Source organism: Hyperolius riggenbachi, chromosome 5, assembly GCF_040937935.1.
Source record: "Hyperolius riggenbachi isolate aHypRig1 chromosome 5, aHypRig1.pri, whole genome shotgun sequence".
Classification (NCBI taxonomy): domain Eukaryota; kingdom Metazoa; phylum Chordata; class Amphibia; order Anura; family Hyperoliidae; genus Hyperolius; species Hyperolius riggenbachi.
In genome coordinates, this window is record NC_090650.1 from 394,556,157 (window position 1) to 394,568,808 (window position 12,652).

The following is a 12,652-nucleotide window of genomic DNA, read 5'->3' on the forward strand; positions in this document are numbered from 1 at the left end:
GCCATGGACAACCAGAAAAGGTTTCTTAAAGTGGACCTAAACTTAAAATATGGCTTCTTTTGTGTTGAGAGACTGAATCAGAAGGACTCTGGAAGTCATAACTCATGTCTCTCACAGGGGCTGATAACCTATGGCTGGAGATCAGAACGCTGCAGTTCTTACAGCTGGGACAGCTCACACAGGTGGCACTCAGCATTATAGAAGGTGGATGGCAGTGCTCTCTTTGCACTATAGGAAAAATCACCACGGCACACTGCAGATGGGGCGTGGCTTAAACCTGAAGTAGGCTCAGACAGAGGCATGGGGTGACTTCTGAGTACATTAGGTACTTACAGTTGTTAGAGGGATATATTTAGTTTTTAAAGAGGCAGTGAGTTTAGCTCTGCTTTAAAGGAAACCTCCGATGTAATCAACACAAACATATATACTTACCTGGACATCCATTTTACAAGTATAGTCTGGCGTAAACAGAGATGGCAATATTAGCAATGACACCAATCCATTACAGGCTCTAGCAAGCACTTTCTCTAGCAGTACTCTCTCAAACAAACACAGAAGTAGTTCCAGAAGGGCAAGCTACCGATGTTAAAGAGAACCTGTAACTAAAAAAAGTTCCCCTGGGGGTACTCACCACGGGTGGGGGAAGCCTCCGGATCTGATCAAGGCTTCCCCCCTGTCGCTTCCCCCCTGTCCTCCTGTGTCCCACGGCGGTCTCGCTGTGCCCCTCTGATTAGCAGGGATGTAAATATTTACCTTCCCAGCTCCAGCGCAGGCGCAGTATCGGCTCTCCGCTCTGAGATAGGCGGAAATAGCCGATCGCTGTCGGTCCGCTCTACTGCGCAGGCGCAAGTCTCCTGCGCCTGCGTAGTAGAGCGGACCTGATGGAGATCAGCTATTTCCACCTATCTCCATGCTGAGAGCCACAACAGCGCCCCCGCTGGAGCCAGGGAAGGTAAATAAATCAGCGCTTGTCGGGGGAGGATTCGGGGGACGCTTCGGGGAGAGCCAGCGCAGGACTGCCTGCAGCTACAGGGATGGGAAAAGTTTTTTGTTACAGAGTCTCCTTAAAGGGAACCAGAAGTAAGAGGTATACGGAGGCTGCCATATTTATTTCCTTTTAACCACTTCCGGATTCTCGGTGCGTATATATACGCCCCTGAATCCTGAAGTATATACCATGGAAACGGCCGCTCGTACGAGCGGCCGTTCCATGTCAGTTCACGGAGGGTGTCTCCGTGAACACCCTGCGAGCCGATCGGCGGCTCGCAGGGTAAATGTAAACACACGGGGAAGATCTTCCCCGGTGTTTACATGCATACGGCGCTGCTGCGCAGCAGCGCCGTAGAGGAGATCGGCGATCCCCGGCCTCTGATTGGCCGGAGATCGCCGGCATCTGATAGGCTAAAGCCTATCCCATCAGGCGCAGGACGGAAATCCGTCCTGCGCCGCTCACAGGGGGAGGGAGAGGGAGGGAAGGGGAAGGAGGCCAGGAAGCGCTGCGGAGGGGGGCTTTGAAGAGCCCCCCCCGCAAGCGCAAGCAGCCGGCGGCGATCAGACCCCCCCAGCAGGACATCCCCCTAGTGGGGAAAAAAGGGGGGAAGTCTGATCGCCCTGGCTGCTAGCTGATCGGTGCTGCGGGCTGGAGAGCCCACGCAGCACAGATCAGCACACAATTTCATGGTGTGGAAGTGGTTAATCAATACCAGTTGCCTGGCAGCCCTGCTGGTCTATTTCTCTGCAGTAGTATCTGAATAACACCAGAAACAAGCATGCAGCTAGTCTTGTCAGATCTGACTTTAAATTGTGAAACACCTGATCTGCTGCATGCTTGTTCAGGGGCTATGGCTAATAGTATTAGAGGCAGAGGATCAGCAGGGCTGCCAGGCAACTGGTATTGATTAAAAGGAAATAAATATGGCAGCCTCCGTATACCTCTTACTTCAGTTCCCCTTTAAAGCAAAAATGAAAGTAAAGTGAGTGGCGTTCTTAGAAGGGAGCTAGTCTACTTTAGGGGACCCACCGTAAATCCCCATAGAGAATTGGAGCTGTGCTGAAAACGGAACAAATTTTCCGCTTTCAGCTCTTTTAAACTCCCACAAGTTATACATGTATGGAAAGCTCAGAATCTGCTCTAACGAATGATGCCACTTTCGGTGAGAAGAAACTGAAACTCACCGTGAACGAGGCGCCGAAAGGCCGCAATCGCGGCTCCGTCAGCCATCTTACATCTGTGCTGGCTCATATTGTTCTCCCTCCTCATTGGAGGGATTGTTAGCTGGGGGCGTGCCAGAGGGGAAAAAAAAAAAACGTCAGTAGCTAGTTCTGCGTTTGTCTTGTCCGGGGAGAAGGGAGAGCAGTTTCTGACACGCCCCCAGCTAACAATCCCTCCAATGAGAAGGGAGAAAAATGAGCAGCACAGATGTAAGATGGCCGACAGAGCCGCGATCGCGGCCGTTCCGGCGCTTCCTACATGGTGAGTTGTACCTTTTGCTCACCGAAAGTAGCATAATTCATTAGAGCAGATTCTAACCTTTCCAAAGATCTATAGCTTGTGGGGATTTAAAAGAGCTGAAAGCGGAAAATTTGTTCCGTTTTCAGCACAGCTCCAATTCTCTATGGGGATTTACGGTGGGTCCCCTAAAGTAGACTAGCTCCCTTAGAAGCTTGGAAGGCACAACAGGTCAAAGGCCGAATCTGGTTGGCTTAGTATATTGCATCGCTTGTCTTCACATGAATTACAGCTCAAATCTAGGGTTTATTAGTTTTGTTTTTGAGGTGTGGTGGTTGGGGGTGCTCTTTATTTCTACAATTATCGTTGCTTAATATTTATATAGCGCCAACAACTTCGCTAGAGCTTTTACAGAGTATATATAACCGAGTCACTAACTGTCTCTGTGAGGGACTCACAATCTAATCGCTACCATAGCCTTCTTTCTCTTAAGATTTTTTTAAAGGACCACTATTGCGAAAAAAGTAGGCAGTTAAAATCGAACAGAACCCACAGGTTTTGGACCAGTCCATCTCCTCATGGCGGATTCTCAGGGTTTTCTTTGTTTTCAACAGCATTTCATGAACAGCAGTTTAACTGACAAAATAGTAAGATACCAGCCAGCCTCCCTACTCACTTGCACAGTATTTTGTCAGCAGGGGCGTAACTAGAAATCACTGGGCCCCCCTGCGAATATTTGGATGGGGCCCCCCCATAGGTGCCAAATAATCGTAATGGGGCAGCGTTTCACTGTAAATTAATTGTAAAGTGGGCAGCATTTTACCAGACAATCGTAATGTGGGCCAGAAAATCGTAATGTGGGCAGAGTTCACCAGAAAATCGTAATGTGGGCCTTTAGAAAATCATAATGTGGGCAGAGTTCACCAGAAAATCGTAATGTGGGCACCAGTCACCAGAAAATAGTAACGTGAGCAGCAGTCACCAGAAAATTGTAACGTGGGCAGCATTCACCAGACAATCGTAATGTGGGCAGCGTTCACCAGAATATCGTAATGTGGGACAGAAAATCGTAATGTGGGCAGAGTTCACCAGAAAATTGTAACATGGACAGCATTTACCAGACAATCGTAACTTGGGCAGTGTTCACCAGAAAATCGTAATGTGGGCCAGAAAATCGTAATGTGGGCAGCGTTCACCAGAAAATCGTAACGTGGACAGCATTCACCAGACAATCGTAACGTGGGCAGTGTTCACCAGAAAATCGTAATGTGGGCCAGAAAATCGTAATGTGGGCAGAGTTCACCAGAAAATCTCAATGTGGGCAGCAGTCACCAGAAAATTGCAATGTGGGCATCAGTCACCAGAAAATCCTAATGTGGGCATCAGTCACCAGAAAATCCTAATGTGGGCAGCAGTCACCAGAATATCGTAATGTGGGCAGCAGTCACCAGAAAATCCTAATGTGGGCAGCAGTCAGTCACCAGAATGTCGTAATGTGGGCAGCAGACACCAGAAAATCCTAATGTGGGCAGCAGTCACCAGAAAATCCTTATGTGGGCAGCAGTCACCAGAAAAATCGCAATGTGGGCAGCAGTCACCAGAAAATCGCAACGTGGGCAGCAGTCACCAGAAAATCCTAATGTGGGCAGCAGTCACCAGAAAATCCTAATGTGGGCAGCATACACCAGAAAATCGTAATGTGGGCAGCAGACACCAGAAAATCGCAATGTGGGCAGCAGACACCTGAAAATCGCAATGTGGGCAGCAGACACCTGAAAATCGTAATGTGGGCAGCAGACACCTGAAAATCGTAATGTGGGCAGCAGACACCTGAAAATCGTAATGAGGGCAGCAGACACCTGAAAATCGCAATGTGGGCAGCAGTGACCAGAAAATCGCAATGTGGGCAGCAGTGACCAGAAAATCGTAATGTGGGCATCAGACACCTGAAAATCACAATGTGGGCAGCAGACACCTGAAAATCGTAATGTGGGCAGCAGACACCAGAAAATCGCAATGTGGGCAGCAGACACCAGAAAATCGCAATGTGGGCAGCAGACACCTGAAAATCGTAATGTGGGCAGCAGACACCTGAAAATCGTAATGTGGGCAGCAGACACCTGAAAATCGTAATGTGGGCAGCAGACACCTGAAAATCGTAATGTGGGCAGCAGACACCAGAAAATCATAATGTGGGCAGCAGACACCAGAAAATCGCAATGTGGGCAGCAGTGACCAGAAAATCGCAATGTGGGCAGCAGTGACCAGAAAATCATAATGTGGGCAGCAGGCACCTGAAAATCACAATGTGGGCAGTAGACACCTGAAAATCGTAATGTGGGCAGCAGGCACCTGAAAATCACAATGTGGGCAGCAGACACCTGAAAATCGTAATGTGGGCAGCAGACACCTGAAAATCGTAATGTGGGCAGCAGACACCAGAAAATCGCAATGTGGGCAGCAGACACCAGAAAATCACAATGTGGGCAGCAGACACCAGAAAATCGTAATGTGGGCAGCAGACACCAGAAAATCGCAATGTGGGCAGCAGACACCAGAAAATCGCAATGTGGGCAGCAGTGACCAGAAAATCGTAATGTGGGCAGCAGACACCAGAAAATCGCAATGTGGGCAGCAGACACCAGAAAATCGCAATGTGGGCAGCAGTGACCAGAAAATCGTAATGTGGGCAGCAGACACCAGAAAATCACAATGTGGGCAGCAGACACCAGAAAATCACAATGTGGGCAGCAGACACCTGAAAATCGTAATGTGGGCAGCAGACACCAGAAAATCGTAATGTGGGCAGCAGACACCAGAAAATCGCAATGTGGGCAGCAGACACCAGAAAATCGCAATGTGGGCAGCAGTCACCAGAAAATCGCAATGTGGGCAGCAGACACCAGAAAATCGTAATGTGGGCAGCAGTGACCAGAAAATCACAATGTAGGCAGCAGTGACCAGAAAATCGTAATGTGGGCAGCAGACACCTGAAAATCGTAATGTGGGCAGCAGACACCAGAAAATCACAATGTAGGCAGCAGACACCTGAAAATCACAATGTAGGCAGCAGACACTAGAAAAAAAAATGCACCTGTGAAAAAAAACCAATTCACTTACCTGACAGAAGTCTTCTCCTCTCCCGGCATCTGGCTCGCAGCTCCCCGAGTCCTCCTGCAGCACATCTCCCGCGCTGACAGGCAGAGTGCAGGGCTACGGCAAGATGGCTGCCGAAGCCCTGTACTAGAGACACAAATAGTCTCCAGTGTAGGGCTTCTTCGGCGGCCATCTTGCCGTAGCCCTGCTCTGCCTGCCGGAGACTATGCAGGCTGCTGGTGGAGCGGGGCTGCGGGGAATGAACTGGCGCAGCGTCTATTAGACGCTGCGGCCAGTTGAGCACCTTGCTGGGGGGTCCAGAGCAGCGCTCCCCCCACGCACAGTGAGCGGGCCCCAGAGCAGCCCCGGGCGGCCGGGCCCCCCTGCGGCTGAGAGAGTCGCATCCCCGGTAGGTACGCCGGTAGTGACGGCCTTTCCTCCTCCGGGCCCCTGACTTGCTAGGGGCCCCCCTGCAACTGCAGGGGCTGCAGGGTCTATTCCTACGCCCCTGTTTGTCAGTTAGACTTTGCAACTGCTGTTCAGGAAATGCTGTTGAAAACAAAGAAAACCCTGGGAATCCCCCATGAGGAGATGTACTGGCCCAAAACCTGTCGGTTCTGTCAGATTTTAACTGCCTACTTTTTTTGCAATAGTGGTCCTTTAACAAAATTAATCTTAGAAAGAACTGCTATTTTTCACTATTGAATTGCTAAGTAGGAAAAGAAAGTATGGTGTTTTTCGACATTTATCAGCAAAACACTGTCAGACTGCCTGATCAGCCTTTTACAACTTGGCCCAATATTTTTATTTTTAATTAATGGAGAAGAGCTTTTACTGACTTTTGTTTTCATCACCCCTGGACCACAGTAGCTTATATTAAAGAGACTCTGTAACAAAAATTGCATCCTGTTTTTTATCATCCTACAAGTTCCAAAAGCTATTCTAATGTGTTCTGGCTTACTGCAGCACTTTGTACTATCACAGTCTCTGTAATAAATCAACTTATCTCTCTCTTGTCAGACTTGTCAGCCTGTGTCTGGAAGGCTGCCAAGTTCTTCAGTGTTGTGGTTCTGCTATGAACTCCCCCTTCCAGGGCCCTCTATGCACACTGCCTGTGTGTTATTTAGATTAGAGCAGCTTCTCTCTTCTCTCTTATCTTTTACAAGCTGGATAAATCGTCCTCTGAGCTGGCTGGGCTTTCACATAGTGAGGAATTACAGACAAGGGCAAAGCTGTTTGCAGGAAGAAAAGAGCAGCCTGAAACTTCAGTGCATGAGAGATGCAGGGGGAAAGAAACACACAAATGATCTCTTGAGATTCAAAAGGCAAAAAAAATACAGCCTGCTTGTGTATGGATGTATTTTCTATGTGTGGACATACTGTACATCATCCTACTTCCTGTTTTGGTGGCCATTTTCTTTGTTTATAAACAAACTTTTAAAAACTGTTTTTAACCACTTTTAATGCGGCGAGGAGCGGCGAAATTGTGACAGAGGGTAATAGGAGTTGTCCCCTAACGCACTGGTATGTTTACTTTTGTGTGATTTTAACAATACAGATTCTCTTTAAAACCAGGAAAATCCCAGAGACACTAAATAAAGGAAGAAAGTCCAAAATGGGTATGTAAATAGCAGTAAAAATCTAAAAAACATCCTGTCCTCTGTTCTATATGTGTCAAAACCAAAACAGACTTGGACAATAATCTCTGGGTAAGTATTTTCATTATAAGGTCTATTGAAACTTCTCAGTCCCATAACATGTACATTAATTCAAAGCACTGAATAATAATAACAATAATAATAATAATAATAATAATACACAGCTATAATATTTATATTTTATATTTTTTTTTTGGGGGGGGGGGACTTTTTATAAACCACCATATTTCTATTTTACATTACAAGTATATAATAAATACATTCTAGAGGGGAATAGGGTCTCTAGATTCACTTGCATAAAATAATAGCAATAATAAGGATACTAGTAATAATAATAATAATTTAATGAGAGCACACTACAGTAAAAAAAAAATCTTTTGCCACTAGATGGGGCTCTTGAGCTGGACTGCTGGTATTTTTGCTGTTTTCAATTGAACATCTGATGTATAATCAGGGACCACTTCATATGTGTATTTTTACTTTAACACATTTTTTTGGAACCTTCAAATCAGTTTTCTCAGCATTAATTGTTAATATATCATTTTTTTGTTCTCACCCTACACTATGATTGTTTAATATATAATTTATCTTAGAAGCTGTTCAAAATTCCTTCTCATACTTGATGCTTTTATGTTTATTTTATTATGTTAGTATGTATGTATCTGTCTATCTATATATCATGGTAAAAATAACAATGGTATGCAGAGGATTAAATAGCATGTAAAGGATGTATTAAGAGATGGAAACTTTTCATGTCACCCACCTCCTGGGAGTTATTTTAGCATGAGGCTATTATCATCTTCTTTTATTTTTCTTTTAGTTTTTTTTTTTTTGTAGAATAAAACTCAGATTGCTGTCTTGAAGATCCAGGTGATGGAAATCATAATGCTGGGAATACACGGTTCGTTTCTGTCGTGCGTTTCTGCTCTCGATCGTTTTTGCAGTTCGATTCTCTTATCTTCCGCTCGTTTTTCTTATCTGTTTCTATTCACTTCTATCAGAAATCGAGCGGCGACAGAATTGAAAGGCAGATCGGACATGTCGGAAATTATCTATCGAATCATCTAATCCAGAGGCGTATCTAGAGGGGTGCAGGCATGGCTTGTGCCATGGGCGCCACAGCACCTGTTCTGCACTGCCATTCTTGCCCCTGTACCTCCCCGTCACTCAAAACTCAGAGCAGAGTAATTCTGTTATCTGTCTTGGGAACATGGCTACTTATGTATGTAGGGCGTAGTTGGCTTAGAGTTAGAAAAGAAGATGGGGGGGGGGGGGGGGGGGGGTAAGAAGAGATATTTCCCAAAAAGTAACTTTTGTCATTATCCTGAGCCAAAACTCACAGGCAAATCTAACAAATATACGTGAGAAAATATGCTGGTTTTAGATGGGGGGGGGGGCACAATTTCAGTGTTTGCCATAGGCTCTATATTACCCAGGTACGCCCCTGATCTAATCACCTAAAAAACAAACCAGGTATTCCCAGCATAAGGGGTTGGAAGTGGTAGATGGAGTACCAGAGTTCCTATGCAAGCCAATACACAACAGTTGAACTGTGAAATATATTTAGCATTATAAATTGACTTGATTCATATTCATTCTTCCAAGTGACAAACAACTGTGCAGCAAAGAGAAGTGAATGATTCAGACCACCTCTGCAGATCAGGAAGTCGACACAGGCACAACTGTTGAGAATCCTCCAAGCAGCACTGCAATTCTGTTGATAATTTGAGACCTTTTTATAAGAGTGGACAGTATGTTATCTTTTAAGGTGGCCATTAACGGTACAATTTTTCACCAGATGTGATCTTTCAATGAGATTTTTACGATCAAAATAATTGTAAGGAAGGTAATTATTGATTGTTCCCATAAATGGATCGATTTGGGAATTTTCTCTTTTCCAATTAAATCATAAAATCCAACATTAGGATTGATGAAATTTTCTGTTCCAATTATTTTACACCGTCGATTTTTGTAACTATTCTGTACAACAATACAATCATAAAAAATCACATCAAAAGATCCCATCTGATGAAAAAAATGTACTGTTAATGGGCACATTTAGTAATATTTACTATTAAATTAGAAATGGAGACTGAGATCCCAATATAGTGTAGTATATTTGTAATTCTCAAGAAGTTATGAGAGTAATGAGAGATTTACTTACAAACGTGGGTTACCCCACAGGTAACTACTATAAGAGCAGGTGGGGAGAATTATAACCTGACCCCACTCAGGTCGCTCTCTGACGACAGGAAAAAGGAACAACACCCCTCCACCAAGGGTGTACTAGACTATGAACAGAGGCGCCGAAATAGGATAAAAAATATATCTAAAAACCGTTTAGAAAAGGGGGAAGTTATTGTGGACTTACCTCCCTCGTAGACAAACAGACATGAACTTGTTATTTTTATAACAAAAAAAATAACATTTATTTGATGCTTCACTATACAACCTGTTTTGCAGGTACACTCCTGCTTCCTCAGACAAATAATGGAGAAAACTAATGTGAGTCTGGATTGCAGCCAAGCGCCTCTGGCAGGACTGTACCAGCGAAACGAATTGCATAGTACAGCATCAAATAAATGTTATTTTTTTTTGTAATAAAAATAACGAGTTCATGTTTGTTTGTCTATGAGGGGGTAAGTTCACCATAACTTCCCCCTTTTTAAATGCTTTTTTAGATGTTTTTATCCTATTTTGGCACCTCTGCTCAAACATCTGTATTTAGTAATATTTTGTTTGTCAGATAGTAACATAAGGTCCAGAAAAGGTTTTTTTTTTTGTGTACCCACTATTTCTTAATTACCTGTTATTTATCACCTGTGCTGTGCATTATATTGTGAGCTCCTTTAACCACTTAAGGACTGCAGTCCTAAAATCCCTTAAAGGTAACCAGAGATGAATGTTTCACACAAAATAAACAGGATATACGCCAGATGAAGGCTGCAAGGCCGAAAGCTTGCTTATTTTTATTTATTTTTAGTTAGCCAATAAATGGTATCATCCTGGTTTAAAACTTCTTACAAAATAAACATATCAGTCGATAGCTTGTAAAGAATAAATGCTCTACCTGATAATTTCGCCACTCTGGTGTGCCTTTTTGAGTGTTTTGTTATCCATTATTGCTCCTGTAAAAATCCAATATGGCCGCCGGCTCATACCCATTCTGCTTCCAGGTTATGAGCTGTTCTGGATGTGCTGTCTAGGCTCTATGAAACAATAGACAAGCAGGGCTGCTGCAGCCTTTAATTTGTGTGCATTCATTATTATGGTATGCTGTGTGGCTGCCTGTAGGAAGTGTCTCTCATAGGAATGAAACTGCATAGATAATAATGATGACTGCACAGTCAGTGCACACAGATCACACAGCAGTCACACTTGTCTGTTTCAGAGCTTCTTTCTCAGCAGAGCAGCTCCTGCCATGTCATCAGAGCTCTGAGTATGCAAAGCAGGAAAGCTGAGCCAGGAGGGGGCGGGCTTGGGCTTGAAAAGACTTCACAGAAGAGTGACTCAGCTATAATGATTCCAGGTCAAACCTAGACTGAATGCTCAGTCGGGGATTCTTATCACAGCTTATTGGCCATGTGGCTCCTCACCAATGAAAGCCGTTCTTGGCTTGAATGTTCGGGAAGGCTGTCTCCCAATTGGTTGTTGGGTGATATAGCCATGTGACTCCTAGGAACCAATAGAATCTGAGAATTTTCGGCGTTTACGATTTTAGGCAAAAATATATACTTAGACAAGTAGGTTTGCAGCGAATCTTGGAAGTATGTTTCAGGGAGTACTGGGGACAGGCCATATTCTCAGCTCAGGACAATGTTTAGGACATTATGGGATTCAATGGGGCCATTTTTTGATTGGCTAATGAATGAATGACAGGAATTTGGACCAATTACTAATGAGGTTTTGGTGGGTGGCAACGAGGATGGACTCCACCCCCACCCCATGTGATTCCTGGTCAGTATAAAAGAAGGACCTGCCAGCCATGATGCCTAGGCTACTGTCATAGGCCTATACGCTATGTTACTGATATAATGTGATTTTAATGACTTTGTAATACACCTTTGCACTATATGCACTTATGCACTGCACTTTTTCCCTTGAAAAAGCTTCCATTAGGAAGTGAAACATGTCGGGTTGTTTAGTTATGGTGGGGGGTTTGTGTAAATAGTTATTAATGCTTATATTGAAGTTGAAGTAGGTGTGAGTCTTACTCCACATGTACCCTAAACTACTTTATCAACTTTTTTGAAGTAACTTTACTTGACAGTAACTCTAATTATTTTTAGATGTAATCCTTAAATGCTAAGTTTTATCCCCTAGTGAGGGAATATTTTTTGTGATTTATCTGAGAAATCAGGATCTGTGTTTACTTTATGTTTTATGAGGTGCTAGAATTCCAGGATAGTATAAATACCCCCCAAATGACCCCATTTTGGAAAGAAGACATCCCAAAGTATTCACTAAGAGGCATGGTGAGTTCATAGAAGATTTTATTTTTTGTCACAAGTTAGCGGAAAATGACACTTTGTGACAAGAAATAAAATAAAAAAAAGTTTCCATTTCTGCTAACTTGTGACAAAAAAAAAACAAATGAAATCTGTGACGGACTCACCATGCTCCTCTCTAAAATACTTTGGGATGTCTACTTTCCAAAATGGGGTCATTTGTGGGGTGTGTTTTCTGTCCTGGCATTTTGGGGGGTGCTAAATTATAAACAGCCCTGTAAAGCTTAAAGGTGCTCATAGGACTTTGGGCCCCATAGCGCACCGAGGCTGCAAAAAAGTGTCACACATGTGGTATTGCCGTACTCAGGAGAAATAGTATAATGTGTTTTGGGGTGTATTTTTTCACATACCCATGCTGGGTGGAACAAATATCTCTGTAAATGACAACTTTTTTATTTTTTACACACAATTGTCCGTTTATAGGAATATTTCTCCCACCCAGCATGGGTATGTGTAAAAATACACCCCAAAACACATTATACTACGTCTCCTGAGTACAGCAATACCACATGTGTGACACTTGTTTGCAGCCTAGGTGCGCTAAGGGGCCAAAAGTCCTATGAGTACCTTTAGGATTTCACAGGTCATTTTGAGACATTTGGTTTCCATCCTACTCCTCATGGTTTAGGGCCTCTAAAATGCCAGGGCAGATTAGGAATCCCACAAGTGACCCCATTTTAGAAAAAAGACACTCCAAGGTATTCCGTTAGGAGTATGGTGAGTTCATATAAGATTTTATTTTTTGTCACAAGTTAACGAAAATTGATTTTTATTGTTTTTTTTTCACAAAGTGTCATTTTCCACTAACTTGTGACAAAAAATGAAATCTTCTATGAACCCATCATACAACGGAATACCTTGGGGTGTCTTCTTTCTAAAATGGGGTCACTTGTGGGGTTCCTATACTGCCCTGGCATTTTAGGGGCCCAAAACCGTGAGGA